The sequence below is a fragment of the Fukomys damarensis genome, unplaced genomic scaffold (assembly GCF_012274545.1).
Source record: "Fukomys damarensis isolate Sample0158 unplaced genomic scaffold, DMR_v1.0_HiC HiC_scaffold_21, whole genome shotgun sequence".
Classification (NCBI taxonomy): Eukaryota; Metazoa; Chordata; class Mammalia; order Rodentia; family Bathyergidae; genus Fukomys; species Fukomys damarensis.
The window spans coordinates 35,001,909-35,010,129 of NW_022900933.1; the positions used below are offsets into that span (position 1 = coordinate 35,001,909).

At 46.2% G+C, this 8,221-nt stretch overlaps 1 pseudogene; it reads right to left on the reverse strand.

Moving 5' to 3' along the window:
- The window catches only part of LOC104851869, a 22,539-nt pseudogene that overhangs the window by 13,364 nt on the left and 954 nt on the right, over window positions 1–8,221 (reverse strand).

The window sequence follows — 8,221 nt, forward strand, 5'->3', positions numbered from 1 at the left end:
GCATTTATTTTTTCCATTTCTTTCTTATGCTGGGCCTTCATGGCTTCTATCATGGTCCTGAGCTCATCTATTTTTTTGTCAGTTTCTGCTCTAGAGTCTCGAATCACGACTTCCATTTTGCTCACTATCTCTATGGTTATCTGGGAAATTATTTCTGTTTTGAATTTTTCTAGAGCCTGATTGATCTGTTTTGTTACTTCCTGTGCTTTGAGTTCAGGGTGTCCTGGTGGTTCACTATCGGCCTTTTCATCCTCATTTGCCCTACTGTTTGCCATTGGTGAACTGGAAGTCTGTCTTTGTGTCTTGTTTAAGTGTTTTCTCATTTTAATTTTTGTTGTTGGACTGTCCTTGGTGTAATCTCTGGATTATCACCCAAATCTTCCTGATATAGTTGTACCCTAGCTTCTGTGTCTCTAACGACCCACGGACATTCTCATCTTCATAACATCAGAGAAAACAGCTCATCAAATCAACGCCAATGCTTTACCCCAACTGATACAATCAGCGACACATTAAGATCAAGCACAACTTGGACACTGACCACATGTGGTAGTCACTAGTCTATCACCCTTAAATCATTTGAATTAAATTGAAATCAAGAAGCAGTCCAGAACATGTCTGCAGTGAACAAACTTTTCAACATAGTATTTTAACCACTTAATGGCTCAGACAGAGCAAGAATGCAAGACCCCTGATCTCAGTTAGCTGATTGCTGAACCCCATTAACGCTGACTGACCTCGGGCTGCAAGGCCCAGATTGAGTTCCCCATCCTTCTGAAGTTGAACTCCTAAATCAAGAAGCAGTCCAGAACATGTCTGCAGTGAACAAACTTTTCAACATAGTATATTAACCACTTAATGGCTCAGACAGAGCAAGAATGCAAGACCCCTGATCTCAGTTAGCTGATTGCTGAACCCCATTAACGCTGACTGACCTCGGGCTGCAAGGCCCAGATTGAGTTCCCCATCCTTCTGAATGGTTGAACTCTGCAACGTTCTATTACAGGTTTCCCCCGCCCTTTTTAAAAGATGTTCAAAGTTGGGAACTCAGAAAAATACCCTTGATGACCACCTCTGTCTTTGCAGAGTGGGTCCAAAGACTTGCACAGTCAGGAGGTCTGAGAGTGCGGGGGTGGGCTTATGGGGGGTTCAGGGGTGCCTGCACGGCTACCTTCCCGGTGCTTGAGCGATGGCAGCTGGGTCGGGAGCAGGCGTGGTTCTCCTTCCCGCGGTGGATCGGGCCCGGCCTACCTCCTGGTGCTTGAGCGATGGCTGCTGGGTCGGGAGCAGGTGTGGTTCTCCTTCAAGACTGAATATTTGTGTCCCCCCAAACTTAAATGTTGAACTCATAATGTTACCAGGATTCTGAGGTGACATGGACTCTTTTCAGAGATTCCTTCCAGGTTCTAATTGAACAAGTATAGTGAGGTTTTACATTTATTAAAAGAAGTGTGCTCTGCAGAGTAAATATGAGCCACTGAAAGAGTTTACAGTGGACACAAGGTTAATGGCCGCCACATTTTGCATCTTCCATTCCTCTGGCTGACACCAGAGCTCGGTGGTCCTGTCAAAAACCTGCTTGATTTCGCACCAGAAGATTGAAGACAGCATCTTTTTATTTTTTTGATACTGGATCGAACTCAGGTCTTTATGCTTGCCAGGCAGGCAGAAGAATCACTGAGCTAAATCCCCATCCCAAAGATAGCATCTTTTGATTGGTTTCAGGTGCAGGGCTTGGGAGCCTTTTTTGCGTCTGTGTCCTGGATCTCCATGACTGCTGGGTCATGCTCACTTGCCTGGCCGGCTGGCCACACCCCAGTCTCCTGTCTCATTAGCCTGCATATGGCTGTAGTATTTGGAAAAGGATCCTCTAAGGAAGGAAAGTTAAAAGAGGTCACAAATGGGCCTCGGTCCAACAGGATTAGATTGACAGCCAGGTTTGCTTCTGTAATTCCAGCACTGTGGGAGGCTAAGGCAGGAGGGCCAAAACTTTGACCCCAGTGGGAAATCTTGTCTCAAAAGAAATACAAAAGGACTGGGCATATGGCTCAGAATAGAGCTGCTGGGTTCAGTACCCAGTACTGTGTGTGTGTGTACACTTGTGTGTGGGGGGGTATGTGTGTGTGTGCACACACAGGTGTGAGCACAGTGGATCAAGGCTACTCACTTGTTTTGGCTTGAGCCTGGAAAATGACTGGCTGTTGAGAGGCAGAGACAGGAGGAAGCACAGGTTTGGGACCAGTTCTTTGTTTTTGTCTTGTTTGAATCAGGATCTCATCTCTGCAATCAGGCTGGCCTTGTACTCACTATGTAGCCCAGGCTGGTCTCGGACTCGCAGTGATCCTCCTGCCTCAGCCTCCTGAGTGCTGGGATTTCAGGTATGTGCCACCATGCGGGGCTGGGACTCGTTCTAATCCATATCCCACTGTGATTCTTTCTTTCACACAAAGAACAGGAGACACATTCTTCAAATTCTAACAAACCAATAAACATCTAAAAGGGTTCAACAGCAAGTGTGGTGCTGCCCATCTGTAATCCCAGCCCTCAGGAGGCTGAGGCAGGAGAATCACAGTGAGTCTGACCAGCCTGGGCTACATAGTTTGTTCAAGGCCAACCACACAATGAGACTCGGTCTAAAATAACAAAAGGAAAACAAAACAAACCAGAGTAAGTGTTCTCATAGGCTAAGCAGAGTTTTTCTTTTTCGTTTTCTGTAGTGTTGGGAATGAAGTCCAGGGCCTTGCCTATGTTAGGGAAGCATCTACACTGAGATGATTGGGAAATATGACTACTGCTTCTCTTGATTTCCAGGAAGGTCAGTTTCATTTTTTCCTGGTGGAATGTCCGTAGGTGAGTCCAGTTCTCAGACTCTTCTGCTGAGGCTGACTGCAGGATCGCAGTCTAACACAGAGAACTAGAACTGGGTTTTCACAAGGAAGAATGAGTACTGTGTTTGATGAAAGGACAGTTCAAGCCGAAGAGCTTAGCATTCATTAGATGAAAATGCTTATGTTGATTGTACTTTGGTGGCTCATAAATCTGAATTTATGTGTGAGTGTGTGTTTTGAAAGAGGGTCCCATTACATTGTCCAGGCTGGCTTTGAACTCGTGAACTTCCTGTTTCTACCTCAAGAATGCTGGCATTACAGGGATGTGCCACTGCACCCAGATCCTCTGGTTTTTCGTTACATTTTGAAAGTATTGTGTTGGGAAAGTGGGGCAGGGTGTGGTGGCCCACTCCTGTAGTCCTGGCTACTTGGGTGGGGGGGAGGCTGAGTCAAGAGGATTACTAATTCAAGGCAATTTAGCAAGACCCTGTTTCATAATAAAAAAATTTAAAAATAAAAAAGAATAGGGGACGTAGCTCAGTGCAAAGGCCCTGGGTTCATTGAGGGGATAAAAATCACCCAGTTTCCTCATATCTCCAATTATTACTTCTTGCATTCTTTTTGGTAACAGCAATCAAACTAGGGATCTTGTGTTTTCAAGGCCGGCGGCAGCATCACTGAGCAAAATCCCCAGCCCTTCAACTATTACTTCTTAAATGATACCAAGCCAGGCAGTCACCACTCAGATCTATGGGCTGACAAACATACCAGGAAACTGAGAGTTAAGAAGTGCAGCAGGATTCCGATAACACAGGTGCTGGGAGGATGGGAACTCAGCCTCAAAGACTGTGAGGTCAGCAGAGATGCGGGAGGGCAGAGCTAACACACTGAGATCATTAAAAACAACCCACTCAGCTAGGGGAGTGATCTGCCCGCTCCAAAACCCAATTAGGAACTTTTCCAGATGGTAAGGGACAGGTCCAGGTGGTAAGCACGACCACAATGGTCACTACAATTATCTTTACTTTTATATAGTTCCAGTCTATAGTACAGTAGCGGAATACCTCTCCTATATAGCGTAGTTTATGCAGCTACAGTCACCTTTAGTAGTTTTTCTTTTTTCTTTTTGAGTTTTCTTTTCTTTTTTTTGTACTCAGGCCTTTTTGGTTCTGAGACAGGGTCCCACTATGGCTCCAAACTCCGGATCCTCCTGCCTCAGCCACCCAACTACTAAGATTATAGGCCTGTAATACTACACCTGGCTTCTTTTACTTTATTAGCATAGTAAAAATCACATCCTGAGATAGAGGTACAAAATAGTAATGAGTTGGCCATAGTGGCCCTGTAATACCAGGATCTGGGGAGGATGAGGCATGAGGATCTCACATTTAAACCAGCCTGGGCATCGTGAATCAGGTCTCAAAAATCACAAATCAAAAAAGGACTGGAGATGCACCTCAGTGCGAGCCCCTGGGTTCAATCTTTAGTACCGCAAAAACCAAAGACAACATTAAAATAAAAAAGGACTGGGGTTATAGCTCAGTGAAAGTCCTGGGGTTTAAGCCCCAGCACTGAAAAAAAAAAAAAAAAAAAAAAAAAAAAAAGCTAATAATGAGAATTGTGTGACAAAAAAGGACAGGGTTATTTACTTGGAAGAGGCAGTAGAAAGAAGAGTTGAAGCACGATGGAAACTCCACTTCAGCATGTGAGGACATCAAGAGACACCCCCGCCCTGCGGAACCATCAAGGCAGCCGACCCTTGCCCTGTGTTTATGTTTGCCCAGGATTATGCTTTTTGCTTTGTTCTCAAGCCTAAGCATAAAATCCTTGCTCCTGCCACTGGCCCTCCAAAGTATTTTTGTGAATTCTGTTTGGTTTGCTATGAGCTGTGAACTTTGGGAATGAATTTTGGAATTCCTTTTCTTATGACATTGTTCTGGGTAAAATGCCATCTGAATGATACATAAAGGTACCAGCAGAACCAGGCATGGTAGTGCATGCCTGTAACACTGTGGGAGGCTGAGACAAGAGGATCATAAATTTGGGCCCAGCCCGGGCAGTTTAGCAACTTAGTCAGACTCTATCTCAAAATCTAAAAAAAAAAAAAAGGGCTGGTGATATAGCTCAGTGGAACAGAAGGAATAGGTCCAGGGCTAGGACTTCAGAGAGATCAAGGGCTGGGGAGCCAGGCAGCGGCTGGAGGGACGTCTGGCAGGGCTCCAGGACACCCAGAAGGGTTCATCTTAACCATGGTGATTGGCCTTATCTCACTCTTCACTTTCCCTGGCAAAGGTTTTATCTTTAATTGGGTCCTAAATGTGCTATGTGAACACCTTGCTCCTTACTCATTTGTGAAATCTGAGTTGGAGTAGTTGGTGGGTGGGTGAAAGCCTTGCAGAGCTGAAACCTGAGTCCAATAAAGGACTCTCACTTGCAGAGTTCATAATCTCTATTTTCAGCCCAGATCTCTCTCCTGGCTCCTAAAGCATACAGTATTTCAAGGGTCCAAAACCATTTCTGAAGGTTCCACTGCAGTTTCAAGTCAGTGCATACGAGAATGTGTTCACACTTGACCACTAACCTGGGGACTTCACTTACTGTCCCTCCACCTCCACCGTCTTCATCTGTGTCTTCTTCATTCCTCACACAGGACTGCACCTCTTAAATCACCTTCATAAGGTTCTCTTTGCTTATTTCAGGCTTCCTCATCTCTCACAAGAAATACCAGCAAGGGCAATGTCAACTATTTTTCTTTCGAGACAGTGTCTTGCTATGTAGCCCAGGCTGGCCTAAACCAGCTGGGATCCTCCTGCCTCAGCCTCCTGAGTACTGGCATCAGAGGCATGTACGGCTATGCTCGGCTCGGCTTCTCTGTTGAGATAGTTTTGCTGTGTAGTCCAGGCCAGCTTCCAACTGAACAATCCAGTCTCTATCTTCCTGCCTCAGCTTCTTTGGATTTTCAGGTGTGTACCACCACGCCCCACTACTTGTCTCAAAAATACAAATGTAATCTCACTCCTGTTAAACCTTCCATGGCTTTCCTTCTCACAAAAACATAAAATAAAAATCTGAGTAGCCTCAGGTCTCAGCTCCTCTGAAAAGCCTCATCTTATCTGACCACCTTAGATGTAGCTGACATCCCCCGTAATTCTACCGTAATTATTTCGCTCATGGCTCTTAGCAAAATCTTAACTCGTCTGTTTGTCTGTGGATTTATTATCTGTTCTCCCTCTCCCTTTTTGAGGACTATGTGGGTCAGGCATTTTATTTTCCCAGTGGAAAGTAACACACTCCTGCCACACCCCACCTCTTGCACAGTAATGGTAGGGAGCAGGTGCACTGTGGCCACTCTGTGGATGGCACCCTCATCTGCCCCTCATGCAGCTCCCCAGCTTTATTCCACCACCACATCCCCCCACACAGCATTCCTTGTTATCCAGTCACTTCAAAATTCTTTCTCCGAGTAAACATTCAATTATTTGACTATTCTTTTCTTTCCAATTATTCCCTCTACCTGGTATACCCGTCCTCCTCTGCCCACTTACCAATTCCTAACTTTTCTACCAAAGTATTTCTGAAGTCACCACTTTTTTTTTGGGGGGGGATAGGGTCTATGTAGTTCGGTCTGGCCTTGAACTCCATATGTCCCCAGGCTTGCTTGAAACCCATGATCCTTCTGCCTCAGCCTTCTGAAATGCTATTATTACAGGCCTGTGCCATCATGCTGGGTTCTAAAGTTCTCTCTCATGTGAAGTTTACCTTGACTCCTTCTCTAAGTATATTAAGTATATGTAGTTTTGTACAAATGTCTTCAGCAAGTGACATAGTACCAAGATGTCCTAGGTACTAAATAAATATTCACTGGCTTTGCTGTCTTAGCTTTCTCTCTCTGTCTCATCTTATGGAAGCGTGAAAAAAATATGTTTGGAGCAACTTTTAACAAAAACCATGGAAGGGCCAGGCATGGTTGTGCACGCCTGTGATCTCAGCACTCAGGATCCCAGCAAGTTTGAAGCCAGCCTTGTATCAAAAAGCTTAAAAAACCAGCCGGGGATTTAGCTCAGGGGTTCCACCGCCTGCCTCACAAGTGCAAGGACCAGGTTCATCCCGGTAACCACCCCCCCAAGGCAATTCTGGGAAACCTACTTCCAGCTTAGCTGACAATATAAAAAGCTAAAAAAAACAAAGCACATGTTTGATGTTCATACCCCAGGGTCCTGCTACATTGCCCAAGATGGCCTTCAACCTGAGATCTTTGTGCCTCAGCCTCTCGAGAGGGTATGGATTACACGCACTGCCACTACACCCAGCTCTTTCTTTTTCACTGCTTTCTGAGGTGTCTGGCAGAAGACAGCATGAGCTGAGGTTTCCTTTTCTTTAATTCATAAAGAACATCTTCAGTACACATTTCTTTGAACAACTTTTTTTTCTGAACAACTTTTAAGACCATGGGCTTATTACAGATTCTCCAGATCTTAGATCTTCAATTTACTATTATTTTCTGTACTAGGGATTGAACCTAGGGCCTTTGCACTGAGGTACATTCCCAGGCTTTTTTTAAGGCAGGATCTCCTATATACAATATGTGTGTGTGCACACACGCACACACTCTTTTATACATATATATTTGTATATTTTTTAAGGGTTTTTGAGCTTTGGTTAAAGTAACTTTCCCCTAGTTGGGCCTCCTTGCCCCTCCATTAACCGGTGTGACAGCTTGGAAGGTAGAACGGGATGTAATTTTAAGAGGGAATAAGTATTTTGCTGGGGGCAAAGTAGGGAACATAATTCCTGGTCCTACCCTAGTGACAGATGAAGCGCTAAAAAGAGCGGGGTGGGGGGGTGGGGGGGATGGATTACTGCCGGAAACAGCCTTTGCTAAAAATCCCAGCGGTTACTTATGGCTTTTTCAAGCAGTCCCAATGCCCTGTTCGTTAAAAGTAAAATTAGCTCAGGTTCCAGAATTCGCATTCGTCTCTGTCCCAACCTGCCAAAATATTCACCCTAGAAGTGCTCGGGCGAGCCGGCTCGGAGGCATCAGGACCGAGGGGGTCGGTGCTCCGCGTCCCTTTTTTTTTGGCCAGTGGGGCTGCACGTGGTGCACGCGTGGGTGCAGCGGGGAAGGCGGGTCCTCAAAAGCGCCGGAAGCGTTGCCCCGAGGGGTCGGACGCTCTCCGGGCTGCACCTCCCCCGCCGGTCAGGAGCGCGTGCCCACCCGAGGGACACCCGACCTGCCACCTGGAAGCCTCCCAGACCGCTCCCACCCATCATCCGACACCCAGGGTGGAAGTGTGACAAGATTCGAGTCGATATTGCGGGCCCGCTGCCACCTCCCGAACTCCGTTTCCCGTCCAGCCCTGCGGCGCCGAGCGGGCTGGCGCGCAGGCGCACGC